The sequence below is a fragment of the Camelus ferus genome, chromosome 25 (assembly GCF_009834535.1).
Source record: "Camelus ferus isolate YT-003-E chromosome 25, BCGSAC_Cfer_1.0, whole genome shotgun sequence".
Classification (NCBI taxonomy): domain Eukaryota; kingdom Metazoa; phylum Chordata; class Mammalia; order Artiodactyla; family Camelidae; genus Camelus; species Camelus ferus.
This window is the reverse complement of record NC_045720.1, coordinates 18,657,613-18,678,158: the sequence shown is the minus strand read 5'-3', so window position 1 is coordinate 18,678,158 and position 20,546 is coordinate 18,657,613. Positions and strand designations below refer to the sequence as shown.

The 20,546-nt window shown below is 42.3% G+C and overlaps 1 long non-coding RNA gene across 1 annotated transcript; it reads right to left on the bottom strand.

Moving 5' to 3' along the window:
• Positions 1-1,178: 1,178 nt before the first annotated feature.
• LOC116659883 lies at positions 1,179-20,148 on the bottom strand. Its single transcript, XR_004315256.1, has 3 exons — positions 20,028-20,148; positions 6,556-7,354; positions 1,179-3,932 (listed from the first exon to the last, which is right to left on the bottom strand). It is a non-coding gene; the product is annotated as an uncharacterized LOC116659883 (long non-coding RNA).
• Positions 20,149-20,546: the final 398 nt, after the last annotated feature.

Genomic DNA, 20,546 nt, shown 5'->3' with positions numbered 1-20,546 from the left:
ACCTGAGACCACCTGACCCTAAGCCAGTTCACTGTGCGGGCTGGCTCCAAAGGCCAGAAGCCGTAAGAGCAAGCTCCAGGGAAATGCAGAGATGCAATAATGTGTATAGACTCAAAGGTCACAGGACACATGCTACAACAAGGTTTACCATGGCATCATTTTTTTTTAAACAACTTTATTTAGGTATGGTTGACATATTAAAAAAACTGTACATATTTAATGTATACAGTTCAATGAGATTAGGGGTAAGTATACATCCATGAAACTATCACCATCATCAAGGTTACAAACACATCCATCACCTCCAAAAGTTCCCTCCCCTCTCCCTTTGTGTGGTAAGAACACTTAACATGAGATCTTCCCTCTTGGCAAATGCTAAGTATACAATGTACATTCTCATGCTATACAGTAGATCTCCAGTATCTATTTACCTTACATAACTGAAACTGTATCTTTAACCATCACTTTCCCATTTCCTCCTCCCTCTAGACCCTGGCAACTATCATCCTACTCCCCATTTCTGTGAGTCTGATTATTGTAGATTCCATATATAGATGAGATGATGTAGTATGTTTTTGTGTGTCTGGCTTACTTCACGTAGCAATGCTACTCAGGTCCATCCACGTTGTCACAAATGGTGAGATTTCCTTTTTTAAAAGGCTGAACAACATTCCATCACATGTATATACCACATTTTCTTTATCTCTTCATCTATCAACAGACAATTAGGTTGTTTCCATAAGCTGGCTACTGTGAATAATGCTGCAATGAACATGGGAGTGCAGTTATCTCTTCGAGATCCTAAGTTCAATTCCTTTGGATAAATATCCAGAAGTGGGATTGCTGGATCACATGGCAGTTCTTCTTTTAATTTTTTTGAGGAACCACCGTACTGCTTCCCATAATAACTGTACCAATCTGCCTTCCCATCAACAGTGCACAGGGACCCCACATCCTTGTCAACACTTGTGTTTTTTAATCTTTTTAGTAACAGCCTTCCTAACAGGGGTGAGGTGATACCTCATTGTGGTTTTGATTTTAATTTCCCTGATAATTAGTAATGTTGAGTACCTTTTCATGCATTTGTATGTCTTCTTTGGAGAAATGTTCCCTCAGGTCCTTTGCTTGTTTTTTAATCAGCTTATTTGTTTTTTGGCTATTGAGTTGTATTCCTTATATATTTTAGATATTAACCCATTATCAAATATATAGTTTACAAATTTTTTTTTCCATTCCATAGGCTGCCTGTACATTTTGTTGATTGTTTCCTTGGCTGTACAGAAACTTTTTTGCTTAATGTAATCCTAGTTGTTTATTCTTGCTTTTGTTGCCTGTGCTTTTGGTGTCATAGCTGAAAAATCATTGCCAAGACCAATGTCAGGCAGCTTTTGCCACGAGTTTTACTCTCTCAGGTCTTAAGTTCAAGTCTTTAATCCATTTTGAGTTGACTTTTGTTTATGGTGTGAGGTCAGGATCTAATTTCATTCTTTTGCAATGTGGGCATTCAATTTTCTCAACATCATTTATTAAAGAGATTGTTCTTTTCTCAACGCGTAAACTTGAAACTTTGTTGAAGATTAGTTGATGGTATACAAATGGGTTTATTTCTGGGCTCTGTATTCTGTCCCATTGGTCTATACACCTGTTTTTAAGCCAGAACCACACTATTTTTTTTTTAATTTTTTTATTGAAGGTAGTTGATTTACAATATTAGTTTCAGGTATACAGCAAAGTGATTCAGTTATACGTATACATACATTTTTTTTTCTTTTCAGATTCTTTGATTGCAATGGCTTTGTAATATAGTTTGAAATCAGGAAGTGTGATGCCTCCAGCTTTGCTCTTCTTGTGAAAGAATACTTTGGCAGTTTGGAGTCTTTTGCGGTTCCGAGTGAATTTTAGGATTATTTTTATTCTTTCTGTAAAATACCCATGGCATCTTTTCTGAACAGCTTGATGACACAGGGTTTCTGGGTACAACTACCAGTGCCTGTCACTTCCCCATTCCTGTTACTGCCAGAAGGAAGGAAGGAAAGAAGGAAGGAAGGAAGGGAGGGAGGGAGGGAGGAAGGATGGAGAAAAGAAAGAAATCGGTGCCCTATCAGTCTCCAAACCATTTCCCTCTCTTTCAGAGTCAGTTTCTTTCTCCCAGAAACACACAGTATGAGCCTAATGAGTTGTTTGTTTGCTCTCCAGGCTCTGCTCACAACTGCCATGACTTGTGAAGGGATATGTCTTTGCAACAGCCTGACTGCTTTGTTGCAAAGGGACCAAGACCACATATTCTCCTGCCTAATGACTAAGCCAGACAACTGATCACCCAGACAAGATATTTTCCTTTTCCATTTCTTTCTTCTGCCTTCCCCTTCTCCTTTGTTCTTCTGATTTAGAGTTCTGTGCTGCTTAATGAACAATACACTTCCCAGCAACCATAAAGCAAGAAAAATTCAGTTAGGATTATAATCACAATCTCAATTATTTACACACGTCAGAAAATATTGCCATTGGGTCTTCGGAGTTATTTACTCTGGTGTTTTCTTCTATTTGGAAGTGCTAAAATATTAGCTCTATTCATTACAAACTGATTGTTTTTAACATGATTCTTTCCCCTCCCCTGACCCTGTCTGAAATCCAATTTACAGCCTGCTAAAGGCCTCATAAGTTTTTTATGGATTATTTCCTGGGGTCACATTAATCTGGCTCCTTGTTACTTTGCACTAATTTCACTTTGCCACAGTAAAGTAACGAGATTCGATCTCTCGGGAATTAATCCATAGAAACCTCCTAATGAGGCAAGGCCAGAATGGAGTGCATCTACTGTGTTTAATTCCCCCAAGCACGATGGAGAAGAAGGAAGATGTCGCCCAGCTCTTCTGGGCCACGTAACCTGGGGCCCAAGTCTGGGGAGAGAGCAGGGAGCGGAGAGGACACACAGCGAGAGCAGCCAGAAGCCGGGTGTGGCCAAGGTTCAGTGCCTCCCTCTGCCTTCAGCAGGGTGGAACCAGGACCACCACCCACGCAAACCCGGTGGAGGAGAGGCAGAGAGGGGGAGAGACTGAAACAGAAACACTGAAGGAGGGGAGAGACTCCTTTGCTTCCACAGAGCACACGCTGATACACAGGACACGATTCTAGCCTTGTTAAGATCTCCTTTTCCAAGAAGCAAAAGCAACAAATTCTTGCAAAGTTTTGCAAGGAGTTAAAGCGACAACTTAACATCGATTTGAGAAGAAAAGAAGCAGTTCTCACAAGTTGTAAACTGAGGGTAAGAATGATCTGCAGTGGCAGTTTTTATGGTGAATTGATACAGGAAATAGAAAAAGCATTTAAAGGAAATACGTGTTGAGAATGTAGAGAGAATACATGTAAAGCCCTGAGCACAGTGGCTTGATATGAAAAGGTGTATTTAAGGATAGCTGTTGTTACTGACAAACTATGACATTCTCCAAGCAGAATTTTGTCATTGAGCAACACCTGACCATTGGAAACACATTTAGGAATAACTTAACTTTTTATAAAGCACATTCATATGTATTATCTTACTGAATTTTCATTTCAATCAGACAAGGTAGTAGGATTCTGTTTCACAGATAAAGAAACGGGCTATGGAAGTTCAGTAGCCAATGGTAATTGGCTGCTCTGGGACAAGAACAAGCATGTGTCTCTCAGTCCTTTCCTATCTCCTCTCTTCCTAATTATCTTCTTAGCAAATATAAGGGGCCACCACCTGGGGAACACCTGCATGTTTTTTTTGTTGTTGCATGAGAGACTGAAGGGGAAGTGGATGTAAAGTCTGTGCCTTCAGGGTGGAGGCATTAGCAAACGCCCTCGGCTGAGGAATAGAAGTCACATGTCCAATTTACTTTCTCAGTAAAGGAACTGACACAATCCATTGATCTCCATCTATCTTGCTTCCGGATCTAAGTCTCCAACTGGAAGGATAAGAAAAGTGTGTTATGTCCTGACACTTTGCTCTCCCCATCAGGAAAAAAAAAAAAATAATAATAACGTAAAGTAACAGTGAAAATAAGGCATCACTAGGGAACTGAACTCTGTTATGCAGATGAAGAAAACTGCACATTGCCCAATCTTGACAGTTAACAGGAAGCCAGCATACAAGCTGGGAAGATTGCGTCACCCCAGTTGCTATCTCAGAAGATAACTTCATTTTGTAGAAACATTAAAAGGGGAAAATACAATTTTCTGGACTTACAGAAGAGATAGTTAAATTGTGTGTTATAGATTTGACCAAAATCTATCAGGAGTTCCAATCATTGTGTAACAAAAAAAACTAGTGACTGACTCTAACATGATAGTAAGTGAAAAAGTCATTATAATGGTGATAATGTTCATATATAGCATAAGCAAGACTAGTTTTGAGCAATGGTAATTCAATGACTTGCTCTACATCAATAAATCTACTAACATCCCTTGGATAAGATTTGGGCCAGTGCTTGAATTGTGAAACTACAGTTAGTAAGATTCCCAGTCATCTTCAGTTCATCCATCAGTTCTTCCCAAAAGACATCAATATCAGAGCATGTGCTAATCGCATGCATTAATCACTCTTTAATATGTTGGATGCATTACAGGATGCATTCTCATTTAGACTTGGCTGCCAGTATACTTTCAGAACCAAAATGAATTAAAAGAAATCAAGTTCAGTGATTAGACACTGTCCCTGGCATTTGATCTTGAGTAGTAAAATGATGGGAAGAAAAATCAGTAACTGATGTATTTTTTTCTAACGTTAAGTATTTCAAACTAAAACAGAAACCTCTCTAAGAAGACTTCAAGTATAAAAGTCCTTCATCTAAAAGGAGATCCCCATTTGCTAGACAGAGAGCATTGGAATTTTGGCATGACCAATTGTCCCATAAATCCACCCACACTACAGTAGGAACAAAAGTTTTCAATGTGGAGCCTCTGGGCTAGAGAAAAAGCAACAGAAAATTGAAAATGGATAGTGTCTACTCAGGAAAGAAGAAATATAAACAATGTATGTGTGGAGAAAATTCAGCTTCCCTAGTAGTCAAATAAAAATCAAACTTCCATTTTCAGATATTTTAAATGGGTAATTGTACAAATTCCACCCACAGCAGAAGATTCAGGGCTTGCTGATTAAAATCAAACAGCTTAAACAAACAATTAAAAAAAATCACATAAAATATAGGAATCAACAGTTTTGAGAAACTGGACAAGTGGTATTGTAGGAGAGTAATGTCTGAGAGATGGAAATAAACAAGATGCTCCCCGCAAGTGAGTCAGCCTGATACCTGGGGAGCACTTACTGACCACAGCATTAGCACTGGGGACCCAAAGAGAGCCGAGCAGGCTCCCTGCACTGAGGAGACAGAGCTTGGGATTCAGAGAGCCCCAGGTCAGTCATATTCTGGAGTCAGAGTCCTGGAGAGGGGAGAGCTTCACAGAAAAAGCTCTGGACAGCCACAGAGAGCTATCCTGGGGTCTTTGGCTGACTACTGATTAGCATAAACATGTGAGAAAACTATAAAGGCCAAAGAAAGAGAAGGAATAGGCTAAACAATCTTCAGGGAAAGTATAGAATGAGGAAGAGCTGCTACTCTCACCAGCCAGAATAGAAAGAGCTCCTAACACACAGGGCATTAAATAGAGTCCTCAGAGGATGTTGCCTCAGCAGTTGGGCACAATCAACCCTAGACGGAAGCCTGCTCTAGGTTTCCATTAACAAAACTGTCAACAAATAACTGTGCCCTGGAAAAAAGCCCCAAGTTATGTAAAAGAATTTGTAAAAATTCAGCAACTAACAATATAAAATTCAAAAAAATCTGCATCAAATCAAAAATCACTAGGCACACAAAGAAACAGGAAAATATGACTAATAACGAGGAGAAATATCAATCAGTAGAAACAGGCCCAGAAATGACACAAATAAGAGAATTAGTGACAGTCAGGGATGCTAATCCGCTGTAATAAACATACCTCGTACGCTTAAAAAAGTAGAGAAAAGTTTAAGTGTCATCAAGGTGATGTGGAAAGCATGAAAAGATACAAATTGAACCTACAGAATGAAAAACAGCAATATCCGAGATGAAAAATACTCCTGGTAGGATTAACCGGCAGATTAGATACAGCAGAAGTAGAGACACTGCCATTAAATAAAGGATTCACATTTTTATAAAGTGTGAACTGGAAGGCTGAGCAGCGCGGTGAAATTCCAGCTAGAAAAGAGGCCAGACAGGCTGATGGAAGAGGAGGCGATTATAAGGAAGAATCACTATAGATAAGATCCCATCAAAATCAACTGCAAGTAAACACTAGCTAAACGTCGCCAGAGATGACTTCTGCAAAGGCGGAAAACGTGAGCCCCTTCCCTTTGAGGCATCTTCGGGGTTTTTTGCTGAGCCCTGTTCTGGGGGTGCAGGGGCGAGGCCCGTGGAGGAAGCAGGCATCCATCACTGGGGCGGGGCTGTCAGCTAGAGAAGCTCCCGTGCTCAACTGGGAGGATTGTCAAGACCACCCCTTGAGCCCCAGCCCCCCACACCCGTGTTCCCAGAGGCCTGAAGTCACTCTTACTCATCTGAGGGCGACCAGTCAGGATCCTACATGTGGCATAACTGTCGCTGAGCCTCACGTGTCTCTCCGGATTTGCAGCATCTGGCCGGCATCTGGGCCCTCTCAAGAGAGTGTCGCTGATCACCGGCATTCTTTTCTTCTTGAAGCTGCTTTCTCCCGCCCGCAAACTTCCAGTGTCTTCAGTTCCTACCCGTCTTTTGTGGAAACAGATTTCTTGTTTTGCGGAAGCAAGATCATGAGATTTAGAGGAAAAAAAATTCCTCTTTATTTTCAAATAGGACACTCAGGACATAACAGCCCAGCCCAGGACGTGGATTTATGCCACAAATAATCAATCAGTGCCTCCTGCTAGAGAAAGCAGGTCGCAGAGAACAGTCGCGGCTCCCAGTGTTGGAGCACTTCTTACGTGCCAAGCACTGCCTGCGTAGAGGGTTTAATCCTAACGGCACCACCTTGAAGCAGGTGCTGCTATCTCCTCTTTAAAGATGAAGAAACGAAGACCTGAAGAACGATAGTTTGCCCAAGTTCTCACAGCTAATATTTGGCAGAGTCAGGATTCGAACCCACGTCTCTCTGACTCCACTAGGCTGAAGCATTCCATCAGATATTGAAGAAAACTCCTGGATCCCTCGACATCTCTCTCACACAGTCAAACACTCAAATGTAAAGTTAAACCATGTACTGCCATGGAACTCAGGTGCCTTCAGCAATAACAACAGCCTCCCATGGTCTCATCTAGGAAAGTATTCAGCGTATATTTGCTCCCTGAAGCTCGTGGTGACAACAGGAGCCAAATTATCTAGAAACAAAAGACTCAGATTTGGTTGAAGTTCATTTTTAACCGCACTGGCACATTTGCACGTCGATAAACCTGTTTTCTCTCATTTATGCACACCTGATGTGAACCCAACCTTTTGGTCTGTGCAGTTGGTGATTCCTCCCATCTGAGTCACTTTTAGTGATGGAAATCCACCCAGATCCCCGGCACTGATCTAAGCACTCACCGTCCTGGCAATACAGGACAGCAGTTAAGCATGAGTGATTTGGCAAACAGACTTGGGTTCAAATCCCAGCTGTGCCACCAGCTAGACATACCCCCGTGGGTAAGTTGCAGCTTTCTACACCTCAGTTTTCCCATTTATAAAAGGAGGAGAGCCAAACTTCACAGGGTGTGACAAGGACAGTGAGGTAATGGTGTAAATCTCTTAGCACAGTGGCACATAGGAAGCAGTCAACAAATGTTAGCTATTAGCACTATTACCACATAGCTCAGGACAAAAGTGGCAATTAAACCCAAGGACAAGCAATGCAGGCCAAAGCAATGAGCCCTTCACTCATTCACAATGAACCTCCCAAGAGATCTTGGCAATGTGATTCCTGGAAACCAAGCTGAAGCCAGGCAGTGCGGAGAAGAGAGCTCACCGTCAAGGCATCTAAAGTAAGTCCACACAAAACGATAAAAAAATAAATCCATACACTCCCAGGTGTTGCTCTCCAACTAGCCTGGCACCCTTGGCACCTCACCTGCCCTGTCCCGTCTGCATTGCAGTGGTCCCTCCGGTAGGGGCAGACAGAGACGATCCACGAAGGTGACTCACTGGGGTGAGAAAAGAAAATACTAGGCATTCCATTTATGTTTCTATGGCCCTTTGAACTTATATTTGATATATTTAAAAATAAACATAATTATATTAATTATTGTACTGAATCTAACGATACATATATGAATATATTTGGGAAACATGCTTTTTTTAACTCATAGGGAGAGAAATTCGAAAAAAAAAAAAAAAAGGGAAGGTTAGTGTTCTATCCAGTTCTTAAAGAGATACAAGGTTATAAGGTCAAGTTCCTTCTGGAGCCTCACAGGTAGATAAATGCCAGGGGCATTAGGGAGCGGTGGAGAAAAGAAAGACCTGGGGAATTTGTGTCCGGCCTCCAGGACAGGAAATCAAAAATAGTTTGAACATCTGTAATCATTTTTCGGTAACATTTATGGAGCCAGCCAAGGTGGCAGGCACCATTCGGTCCCCAAGGTCAGGTGGGTAAAGCCCCACCTCAGTGCTATCAGCTGATATTCCTGGTCCCTACCGAAGTGTTACCTTTAGAAGTCACACACAGCCATACCCTCAAGTCATCGAGGCAGCTTGGGTAGGACTCTGGACTGGGAGTCAGAATACTTGGATTCAAATTCTGGATCTGCTCTTTACTCATGGGACAGGTCATTGGGTAAATCATTGAACTCTAGAATCTGTTCCCTCTTCTCTTTATAGAATAATAATACATATCTCAGCGGGTTGTCGTGACTGCTAAGTGAGATGGTGTCTATCCAAGGGCTTCAAGGACGGTTGGATCTAAATCCTTCATCTCTTGGCAGCTAAGCTGAGAACGGTGATTTATGGGTTAACACTAGTTGATGGTCTGCTCTGTGGAAGGGGAACTGCTCTGTGTCATGCTGGATGGAAAAATCAATACTGGGAAGAATTTTTGGAACAGAACTAAAGATCTCCACTGCCTTGTCAAATACTGGAGTCCCCATCACAGACATGTTCAAGCTCAGGCTGTATGTCTAGCGATTTTGTAAAGCAGACTCATTTTGAGTGAGAAGTTTGGTGTAAACGACTTTGATTCCAGCTTTATCATTCTAAGCCAAATAAAATGAGAACTGGTTAAAGAGTACGTGATTTCCAGCAATTGTATGCCCTCTGGCAGGTCCAGGGGAAGAAGAGGCATATTTAGGTACAGGGTGGCTTCTGATACACCTCAAACCCTACACCTCCTAAGTCATTCACACCAGACCCACCTCCCAACAGTCCTTCAAGGCCCTACCATATAGAATAAGTTGTTCAACAATTCACTTAGCCTGGTGTCCGAGACCATTTGATTTATCCCTACTTACACAGAGGTGTTGTTCTAGAAAGATGTTGAAGGGGAAGAAATCACATCAGTATCAAAACTATAAACAACTCATTCACAAATATTTATCTCCACCCTAGACTTTGCCTTGAGGGCCAGACTCATATAGTCAACCTATCACTTACCATCCAACCTGAACACTTCCTAAAATGAACATACTGTGTTTCCTTTACCCTCACCTTCTGGCATTCCTTGCTTTGATGAATGACACCACCATCCACCCATTTTCCCCACTCAGAAGCCAGGGGTCATCCTTGTCCCTACTTACTCCCTCCTCGATCGTATCATTTTTACATCCTAAATGCCTCTTGAATGTGTCTACTTCTGTCCCCTTTTCTTCCACCACTCGCTCCGTTAGCTTCCATTGACCTGTTGCCTGGACTGCTGCCGCAGCCCCCATGGGCTTCCTCGTCCAGTCTTGCCCTCTGCCCACTGTTCACTACACAGGCTTCTCATCACTCCTAAAACAAAGCTTCAGAATGAGCCACAGGGGTCTGCCGTGTCTGGCTCTGACTCAGCGCTCGGCCCGTCTCCTCCTCGCTCCTGGTCCCTCTTCACTTCAGCCACGATGACCTTCTTTCTGTTTCTCATACTCTCACGTGTCATCCATCCCAGGGTCTTTTCAGAAGACCCTCCTTATACCCCTCCTTAGTTCCTACTCATCCTCCCCAAGGATCACTTAAGAAGCATCATTTCTTCAAGGAAACCGTCTGGTATCTCTGGGACCAGCTCAAATCTGCCTATTTTAGGCTCTTAGGTAAACAATTAGCACTGGTCACCTATGAAGATACACATTTCTGTGTGATTATTACTGTGTATCCCCCTGCCCCTGTAAACTATAAAATACACATGGGCAAGTAACAGTGGCATTTTTGCTCACCTCTGGGTCCTAGGATGTTACAGTACCTGGAATATAATAGGCCTTCAATAAATACCTGGTTAATAACTTAGCCAATAATGATGACCGAAACCAAGAATGCGCGTTCTGTGGGCTTGTGCAAGTGCCTTGCTGACTTTAACTCTGTGAAATTCGGAGGCGGGGGAAGCAGGTAAATGAACAGGAGAGGGACTCACTCGGGATCTAGAATCACCAACAACTCAGATTCTTTTGCTCCAGAATGTGCAATTTAAAAAACTCTAATAAAATAAAAGATCCTAAAAAGAAAGTTGTACTCCTGCTGAGCTCACAAAAACACGCTTTCTTCCCCACATAAATAGAACAAACAGATGCTCTCTGCAAGGCCCCCAGCGCATCTGCGCGCTTAAAGCAGCAGCCCTGGGGTGTCCCGGGAAAGAACTGATCAGCTCGTTTGCGCTCTGGTGTGCACATGCTCACGTGATCTTTCCAGAGAGCTCTGGAAGAGCCACCTTCAGGGAAGCCAGGTTGTGTCTCTGGATGTGTTCATCAAGTTCACCTTCGCTCCCTGTGTTTGAGAAATATTCGTGTTTAAAAAAAAGTTTTAAAGAACAAATTGCTGGCTGGCAGGCTTCTTTTCTCCCTGCCACCCTCCCTTTCTCAAGCTCTCCCATCTGAGTGTTGTCAAGTTATCAAGCATTAACTAATCAAAATAAAGGGACTATGAGACAGGACTAAAAGTTTCACGCCAAGTATGAAAATCACCTGAAGGACAAGGTGGCACTGGCCACTCAAAAGACTCAACTTTCTTTCTGAGAAAACAGGACTTTGATTTACTCGTGGTGTTTTCTCCTAAGGATCTCAATTTTTTTTTTTTTTTTTAATATTTAAGGGGTTCCCTGGCAAGAAGTTTACTTCAGCAAGGTGGACAAACTGAGCCCTATGCTGTCCTTTTTTAAAGCAAGGCAGTAGCTGAAATAAATTGAAAGTGATTTCTTTATTCCCACAAGAGACAAGGCTAAGAAAAGAGGTGGGAACGGGAATTATTTGCTCCCAGAGTTCTGGCCACAGGACCGTTTAATCTAATTTGCATATGAGACTGGGAGTTCCTGGAATTGCATTCCCATGTGGCCCCTACACTCCCACCCCTATTTCCACCACTGACCATGTGCTGCTTTTTATGGTAACTGGACATTAAGCTTAATAAAAGCAGCAAAGTTCAGCTAATCACTTAGAGAACTAGGCGAATGAACGTACGATCGGAAAATGATGACATCTTCAAGAACCCTCAGTAGTTACTGAAACAAACAAGGGAATACTGTATCTACTAACAGCAAAGCCAAAAAAGGGAAAAAAATTAATGTTTCCTACTCAATATATTTTCTCCGCTCAAACTTCAGACAACTTCACCCCACCACACCCAGTTACTTGTGGCTGGTTCCAAAGAGTGACACCAGCTGATGAAAGATGACATTCTTGCAACTCTTTCCCTCTAAAGACTCATGGTGAGATGGCCCTCCTCCAGGAGACTGTACACTTCCTCACCGGTGCCATCTTTCTGTCCTCAGAGAGACAGCTCTGAGGGAAATCACCCTTCCGAGGCAGCTCTGGATCAAACCTTGGGAAGTGAGACCAGGGATGTTCAGATCAGCTCGGACTGCTGGCTGCCCCCTCGGAAGCTGAGTCACCGACCTGGCCGGCTCATTTAATCGCTTGGAAAGTGGTTAGACTGAACAGGACATGTAGTGATTAGTAATTCAGACTGGTCTCAGAGCTTCGTGTTTTTCAGTGTCAGACGCCAACTGCAGCCTTTCTCTTGGAGTCAACAGGAAGTGAGAATTGCAAGCCAAATTTGACACCACCTGACGTAACCAGGGGTGGACCTCAGCCCTTATTTCTCCACCCAATAACACAGAGATTTTGAAAGTGAGTCTCTCCAGTTAACACATCAACCTAGTACCAGGGGCAGAAGAAGGAATTAGAAATTAAAGAAAACCTATTTTGATAACTCAGCTTTAACCCTTTCTTCTTACCTGGCTTTCATGTAATAAAAAAGTCAATTAAAAAATTTTTTTAAGTCTCTGATATAGATCTGAAGACGGTAAGGAAAAAAAGAAATAATATTTATTAAATAAGTTACTCTTCATATCAATTAGAAAAAAAATGTGATTGAGGCAAACCCCAAATCTACTTTTCTGATGATTTTTTTTTTCATCATAATGCATTTCTGGAATATCCTTAACTGGGCACAGTAAGACGTGGCCACGTAGTCAAAAGTGAAACAAATAGGCTTTTTATGAAACATTTCCTATTTCTGGTTACAATTATTCATGTTCAGCTATTTCCAACCACCGCTGTGGTATTAGCAATGAGATTTCAAATTTGATCATTTTACAGGGAGGGTTTGGTGAAGGAAAGGAATACGTGTATGCCTTTGCACTCACCCCTGTTTTTTCTCTATTTTCTGTCTTTCCTCTCCAATTCACCCCATACCTAGTCCCCAGGTTACTTTTCCTAAAATATCACAGCTGTGCATTTATTCACTTGAAATTGGTGGAAACCTGACCACATGTCCGTGGTCACTTAGCTAAACACAGACAAGAAAAGGTAAACATGATGGTTTTGCCCTTGAAAAGTTTAGTCAGTGAGACTTCTCTAGTCAAACGTCTTCTGGTTCTTTGCAAGACCACGAGATCCAGTTCAAACTTTAACCCAATAGTCCTGAACTCCTGAATTCAGGCCTTACCAAAATTATCTTCTCCCAAAGTGCCCACAGTCAAGCCCGTACGCCTGCCTCTCCACCATAGTCTAAAATGCTCCATCCTATATGTATCCTAGTTGCCTCAGACCTAACTCCCTTTAACAAGACCATTTCTGATCACCCAGCCCTTCCCTCTTCCTAAATTCCAACAGCCCAAGATTATCATTATCAGTTTTCAGCTTGACACCATCCCACGTACCCTGTTCCAACCAAAATTCAAATCTAAATACAGAAAGACATACCTATGAACATACGTATATACATGTCTGTATATTAAAGAATTAAAGGACTTAGGGCATTCATGCTGTCATGAAAACTGGAGTATATGTTCCACTGGTGTAATAAGGCTAGGATTATTATTTCACACATAAAGGCAGGTGGGGACAAGGGAGTTCCTGGACACATCATTAGGAGGAATATAAATTTCTTGTGTAACTCAGATGGGATGATCTTTAGAAGAAAGTTAATTATTATTATTATAGGAAGCTTTGTTTATTTCAGAATCTTTATGAGAACACAGTAGCTCCTGAAATAGAAGGCCTTGCTTCCCCCACATCCCTCTGCAAGGCCCCAGAGTTTCTCCTTATTGTTCCCTGTCCCTGACCCTCCAGCACTCCCACTCCCACCTCACCCCAAGGAGACACCAAACATTAGCACTTGTCCTTTCCTGGAGTCCACAAAGATCGAGTGGAAGAAACGGTCTACCAGGGCTTCCTTTTCTGTAGGGATGGTGGGGTATCCTAAGGAAAGAGGACATCAAAATGTGGAAGAATAACAGGAGAGGTCTTCCTGGAGCAAAGGAAGGGGAGAGGAGCAGCTTGGGGAGAGTCCATGTGGAACCCTGGGAACACCTAGGCAATGCGGCCCCATCTCTTCATGTGGGACAAAGGATGAAGTTGGCTCACCCCGTTCCTGATTCTCCCCTCTCCTCCTCATGATGTATGACTCTGAGGCAGTTAGCTACCCAAACTCTAAAGGAGGGGAAAAAAAAATCAGTAATCACAAATGTGGAATGAATGACCAGCTGTTATCCCAATATATCAATGCACATTATAAACAACTGGGAAATTAACAGGTACAAACTACTATATATAAACTAGATAAATAATAAGGACCTACTGCATAGCACAGAGAACTATATTCAATTTCTTATAATGAGCTGTAATGGAAAAGAATCTGAAATATATATATATATATCTGTATATGTATAACTGAATTGCTTTGCTATACACCTAAATTATTGTAAATCAACTACCCCTCAATAAAAAATACGAATTTAAAAATACACACACACACAAATAAGTAAACGATTGGGAAAGACATTCCCGGATGATAACCAGGCATCTAAGAAACTCTAAATATGAATACCAGCCAGATCCCCTGCCCCACGCCCCACGTCCCCATCCCCAGCAGATATCCTGAGGGCCCAGGTATACCCAGGTTCCAGCACTGGAGGAGAAAAGACCCCCTTTGACTGCAGGAAACTAGGACATTAAAAAGAAGCCTTCCTCTGACTGCCTTCTTCCTGTGTCTCTCCACATGACCACTGATGTTTCAATCACAATTTAAACACTGTTTCATCTGATGAGTCATCTTCAGTCTTATGAATTATTGTCTCAAAATAGTTTCTTAAAATATGTTCTGAATAAGTGTCACTTTGGGAGAAAGTACTCATGGGCAGCAGCTCCATCTCAGTTTCATTTCTAGCCGTGGATCACACAGAAGGTTGGCCTGGCCTTGCAATTACTTTAATTTCTTCTTTCTACGTTCCCCACAACTCTGAAGCCAACAGCCATTGATCTTGGTACCCAAACCCAACAGGCTAAAGCCTGGCATACATCAATACCCACAGCCTTTGTCCTGTATGCCTGCTGCAGTCATTTATATATGTGCCCGGATTCACGGTGTCCTTAATCACTTTCTTTATCTTTATTTATTTATAAAACAAATAATAATAACACACACCCACAACCATATAGTTGTAAACATGACCTTGTGTGTTTAGCCCAGGCGTTGGAAAATATTTCTGCAAAGGACAGGATAGAAATATTTTTTAAGTTTTACAGGTCATGCAGCCTCTATCTCAACTACCACCTCTGTCAGTGGCGAGCAAAATCAGTCCCAGACAAATGAGCATGGCTGTGTTCCAATAAAACTTTATTTACAAAGAGACGTGGTAAACTGGATTGGCCCATAGGCAGTAGTCTGATGGCCCCGGGATTAAAGGAGAAGTGTTTGATCACATGTATAATCCTAACTGACCCTGGTAGTTCTTCAGGTTCATATTTCATCTTTCCTGGTAACATCTGGAACTGAATTCCGGACACCTTAACTTACCTATTCCCACTGCGGCCGCTGGAGCAGAAAGGAAAGGGGAGCATTTGTAGCTTGCTTATACATGCATATCACCTAGTGGTAGGAAAGTGTAATTGCAAGACTTGTTCTAAATGTCCCTGGACTTGATCAAGCACGTCCTTGGTGATAAGAAGGCAGCTTCCTCAGTCTGCCCACAGTAGGCATCTTCAACTGGCCTGCAAGGACCCGTATGACCCCCTGGTTTCAAGGAACTTTCTACAGGCCCTTGGCAGGGGCGCTTATAACTCAGAGTTTTATGTAGGCGACCAAAAGTGGTCACTGAGGGGATAAAAAGAAACTGTTAAAGAAATAAACTAGTATTTATTTATCAATTAACTGCATTATATGTGTGTGTTTAATAATCCTAACAAAGACTTCAGAGAAACAATACCATACAGGTATTGGTATGTTTTTATCTTAAAATTAGCCTTCATTAAAGTATTGAATGAACCCTTAGCAGAAGGTGGAGGCAACTCTTTGAGTCCAGCTCATATATCGCTTTATACCCTTCAGGGATGCTTTCTACTGATCACTGCCTCATTCTTGTCTGCCTTCCATGCTGACCCACACTGCCTCAGGTCACTGCCAAAAGCACTGACTGTCGAGAACGCTCAGTCTCTCTTTCTACAACTGTGCAGAGGTTAGAACTTAGCGTCTTCATAAAGACCACCTTCCCACAACCCTAGCTCTTCATTGTTAATGTTTTTTGTGGTGATCCTGTCCACCAGCATATTCTCTGAGAAAGTGTTTGACACATAAATGCTTGAAGATAATGTATTATTATTATTATTATTAAGATTGTTATTACAGTGAAGTGAGGATAGAAGAAGATACACTTTTTAAATGCCAGGTATTAATAGTGAGACAAAAACAAAGTCTTACATCCTTGATGTGTCTCCCTCACTAAATAGAATTCACTTATGGATACTTGGAGGGTTACTTTATAAAAAGAACTCTGACTTGTAACAGCTTGACTTCTTTTTTCCTTCCCTGGAACCAGTAAGAAATCAGTGGGTTCATATCCCATAAGTAGGCTCATAGTCCAGGTCATATCCCACCCACAGTGCGGCTGACTGAGGGCTGGCGTTTGGGATGCTCTGTCAGCATCAGTAGAGGAAGACTCCCACTCTCACACTCCACCCCCTCCCCTGATGGCTCTGTCTGCCCCTCTTCTTCCTGAGATTCATAGGCATCCAGAGTTTCTCAAACGCTCTCTTCTTCCCACCGACACAGGCGAGAAGGGGGCAGGGCATAACCACTGAAGGAATGACATAGCAACTGAGGACAGGACAAACTGGTTAGAACCAAGGTGGTGGAAGATTCAGCTTCCAGTAGATCTTGAGCCTCATGGCACACCCACAGGCACCATGAGAGTTCCTAGGCTGACCCTAAAAGGTCAAAGAGTGGTCAGGGGGCCTGATTCCTGGAAATCTCCACCCCTTCCCCAAAATAGTTGGAATAATCCTCCTGCTCATTAGCATATGAAATTACCAAGCCCCTAAAAACTAACAACCCTGCAGCTCGTGGTCAATCTCTCTCACGTTTTGAGATGGCCACGTTCTGCCTGGAATGTGTATCTCCTAAGCCACGCTCCCTTCTGAGCTGAAACAGAACACACTCTGTCTGTGGAGTGTGTATCTCTCTTAATAAACTTGCTTTCACTTTACTATGCCTTGCTCTTGAATTCCCTCCTGTGAGAGGCAAGAATCTATTACTCTCCAGTAACACCACTACCACCAAGGCCGCCGCCGCCTCCCCCCATTACAGCTGGCTGGCCTGGGACCTGCTTTCCCATCTTTTGTCCGGCGCTCACTTCCTGGGCTCCCTCCCCTTCATTCCTACTGCCGTGACTTAGAAGGACCACCTCCTTCTGCTTTTGAGAACATTCTCAACTCCGTTCTATATTTCCAAACAAAAATTCCTACTTTGTTTCCCCCAAATCATGAAACTGACCAGAAGATACTGGACTGAATCGGCCACAGCACTATTTGGACTCTCTTTGTGAGTTTTGGCTTCTTGCTCTTCCTAGGAGTTTACCCTGACATGTCAGATTTTCCAGTGTTCACACCGCATACCCATTGCCCCTGACTCCTCCCTTGGGACTCCCCCGGCAAGTATGAGGATGCTCTTAGGATCATGTACAAAGAGAGTGCTGGGCACTAAAACAACATCGACAAGACCATAGTCCTGCCCTGGCTGTGAGAGAAATTAGCTGAGTGATCACTGGACATCAGTTTCCTCACAGAATAGGAGATTGGCTTCAGTGTGCAATCAAGTCCCTCTCAGCTCAAATAATCAGTCATTCCAGATGTATCTTTGATTATTTTTTAAAGAGGCCACCTGGGTTCTAATTACAATGCATTGGTTCTCATTTTAGGTAAAGTTGCCCAGAAAAGGACTTCGTAATGCCTGGTTCTGTCAACCTTCCACCCTCTATTACCACTATCTTGAAACTTTAAAGTTTTTACTGCCATTATTGGGGTTGGGGTAAATTCTTTGCTTTGGGCACTGCTTAACAGTTCTTCCAGAAATGCCCTGGCCACTGAAGGATCATCCAACAAGGGTTTGACATTGTCCAGTTATAAATCCTGGACCCGAGTCCAGGCCACATGAAACCCTTCAGGGCCTGGGTTTAGCACAGACTTCACTGCCCTTCAACTTAGCAAGGAGCTGGGGATCCTTCTGGATACTGTGTAGGTTTCCTTCAATTTCACAATTTCTGTTCCCAAGTTCTACAAGAAAGAGATATTTTTGAATTTTTATTTGTGGCATATATCCTGCTTATGCCAGCAGATGCGTCAAAGATACCGTAACTAAAATAGGATTTTTATAGGAAAACAGAATTTAGGGCTTTAATTAATTGCTGACATCATATGTACTCCCTCAGAAAACCAGCTATTCAGAAACAACTCCACTCCCTTCCAGCATGATTTACCCCCTGCTCCTTCATTATTATTAAGGACATATGTACAGAAACAGGATCTGGGCCTCGCTGGACTTCTTCCATGCCAGACCCTCATACCCCAGCTGATGTTAGAATCCTTCCTTTTTCACATCACAATTGGCTATTGTGCAAATGAATCTGTTCTCCCCGGAACAGACTGACTTCAGGTGGAGTGAGCACAGGCATCAGAAGCAGATAGAGTCCCAGCAAGCCAAGATCGGGACCTCACCGCAAGGCCAGCGATGAGACACAAGGGAAGAAATAAATAAACACAAAGGAAGAGAAAGAGAAAGAATAGAATAAAAGATGAGGTTAAATTATTTTAAGAGAAATTTGGAGCCAAGGTTGTTTTTTTTTCCTATAAAAGGAGCCAGCTCTTTAATAGAATGTACATAAATTTTCCAATTTTCATTCTCAGCGCAGAATCTATCAGGAAAACCCTTGTAGCCTCAGCCTAAATTTTGAGGTTTATTCCTCTACTTTTTCTGTACATACAACTTGTGTTCCAATACAGCAAGTATTTGACTACTTTTTCTTCCTAAATATACTTCTATACCTTTACTTCTATTAATCTCACCACCTGGAATGCCTATTCTTGGCATTAATAATATTCCATGCCTCCTTCAAGGTCTTTCTCAAATATCACCTTCTTCACCATGTCTTAAAACACGATGGGAGAATGATGTGCAAGCCATGGAGAGATCAGATTGGATGTTTTCAGTTTGGAAGCAGAACACAGTGGGCTGAGAATGGACCTATCAGTAAAAGAGATTTGATCAGCCTATCAGAGAACTTTCCAGAACTGTGCTGTTCCACGATAATGATTTATTGACTACTCCCTAAAACACATTTTATATTGTTTGCCCAAAGTTATGCACTTCTCATGATCAGCCCATGTGATGATCTTTGAGTACAAGCCTGGGAAGAAGGTATACGGTGGGAAGCATGAATAAATAAATACAAAGAAAAACTTAAAGAAATTGACAGAGAGAAAATTCAGCCTCTCAACGGAGAGAGCTACACTTCACTGACACTTCCTGTGTTCAGGCAGCTTGTTAATCACTTTACACAACACCTAAGACACTGAGCCTTCATTAAAAACAAAAACCAACAGCAACAACAATAAAACCCATGAGGTAAGCAGGAGTATTTTCATTTTACAGTCAGGAAAGGGGGTTCAGGAATTAGCGCATGGTGTCTGAAGTCCCCCGGCATACCAGTTCAAGAGCCTACATTCTCAGCTCCTCCTCAGAGGCTTAGCCGTCACTTTCCAGAAGCAGACCAGCTATGGACCCATCCCCCCAGAGTGCTCTCTCAGCCACAGCACACCCATAAATTTACAGCTCCAGATTTATGAATTTAAAAGTCAGCCATGAGGCAAGAATGGTTTAGAAATGTTAGACAGATACAGCTGCAAAGACAGTGAGGAACCCTCAAGCTCCTTCCCGGTCTCCTCCTCCATTTCCTGTGTCACCTTTAGCCAAACGTTGAATGTTCACCTTCAGAAGGTGCCCCTGCTCCTCCCACTGCCTGAAACCCTTCAAGGAGAAGCCTCCTCTCCTCTGCTTCCTCTGGGAGCCTCTCGGCCTTGCCAAGCACCGTTCCTCCTTCTGCATTCCCCTGCCGCATCCTTTCATACATACCTCTTCCAGCGGTAGCTGTTCATGGTCTTTGATTTCTCGTGTTTCCAAGCATTTTATGTCTCCCACTTGGCCAGGAGCTCTTCAAAAGCTAAGTCCTCTGTCTTATTTATCTCAGCCCATCGATGCTTTACAACACGCACTGAATACAGGAACATGTTAAAAGATGGATATTTAAAACTGAATCGCTTTGCTGTACACATGAAACTCACATTGTCAATCGACTACACTTCAATAAAAAATAAGAATTTTTTTTTCTTAAAGATGGATGCTTTACACACATACAAACATAGACTCTTCAGAGCTTTGAGTTTCAGAAAAAATGTGATATCTGAATCCAAGGCATAATGTTTAATTTGTGATTTGTGTTTAACAGGTTGTTATATATATATAAACATATGTATATATCTCCCCCCAAAGTGAGATAAATTCAAGTATCTCTGTTCCTATTTGAGGAACACAGTTCTCACCACTCTCATGGGAGACACAATCAGAAATGAAGGGTAGGGAAGCAATTGAATA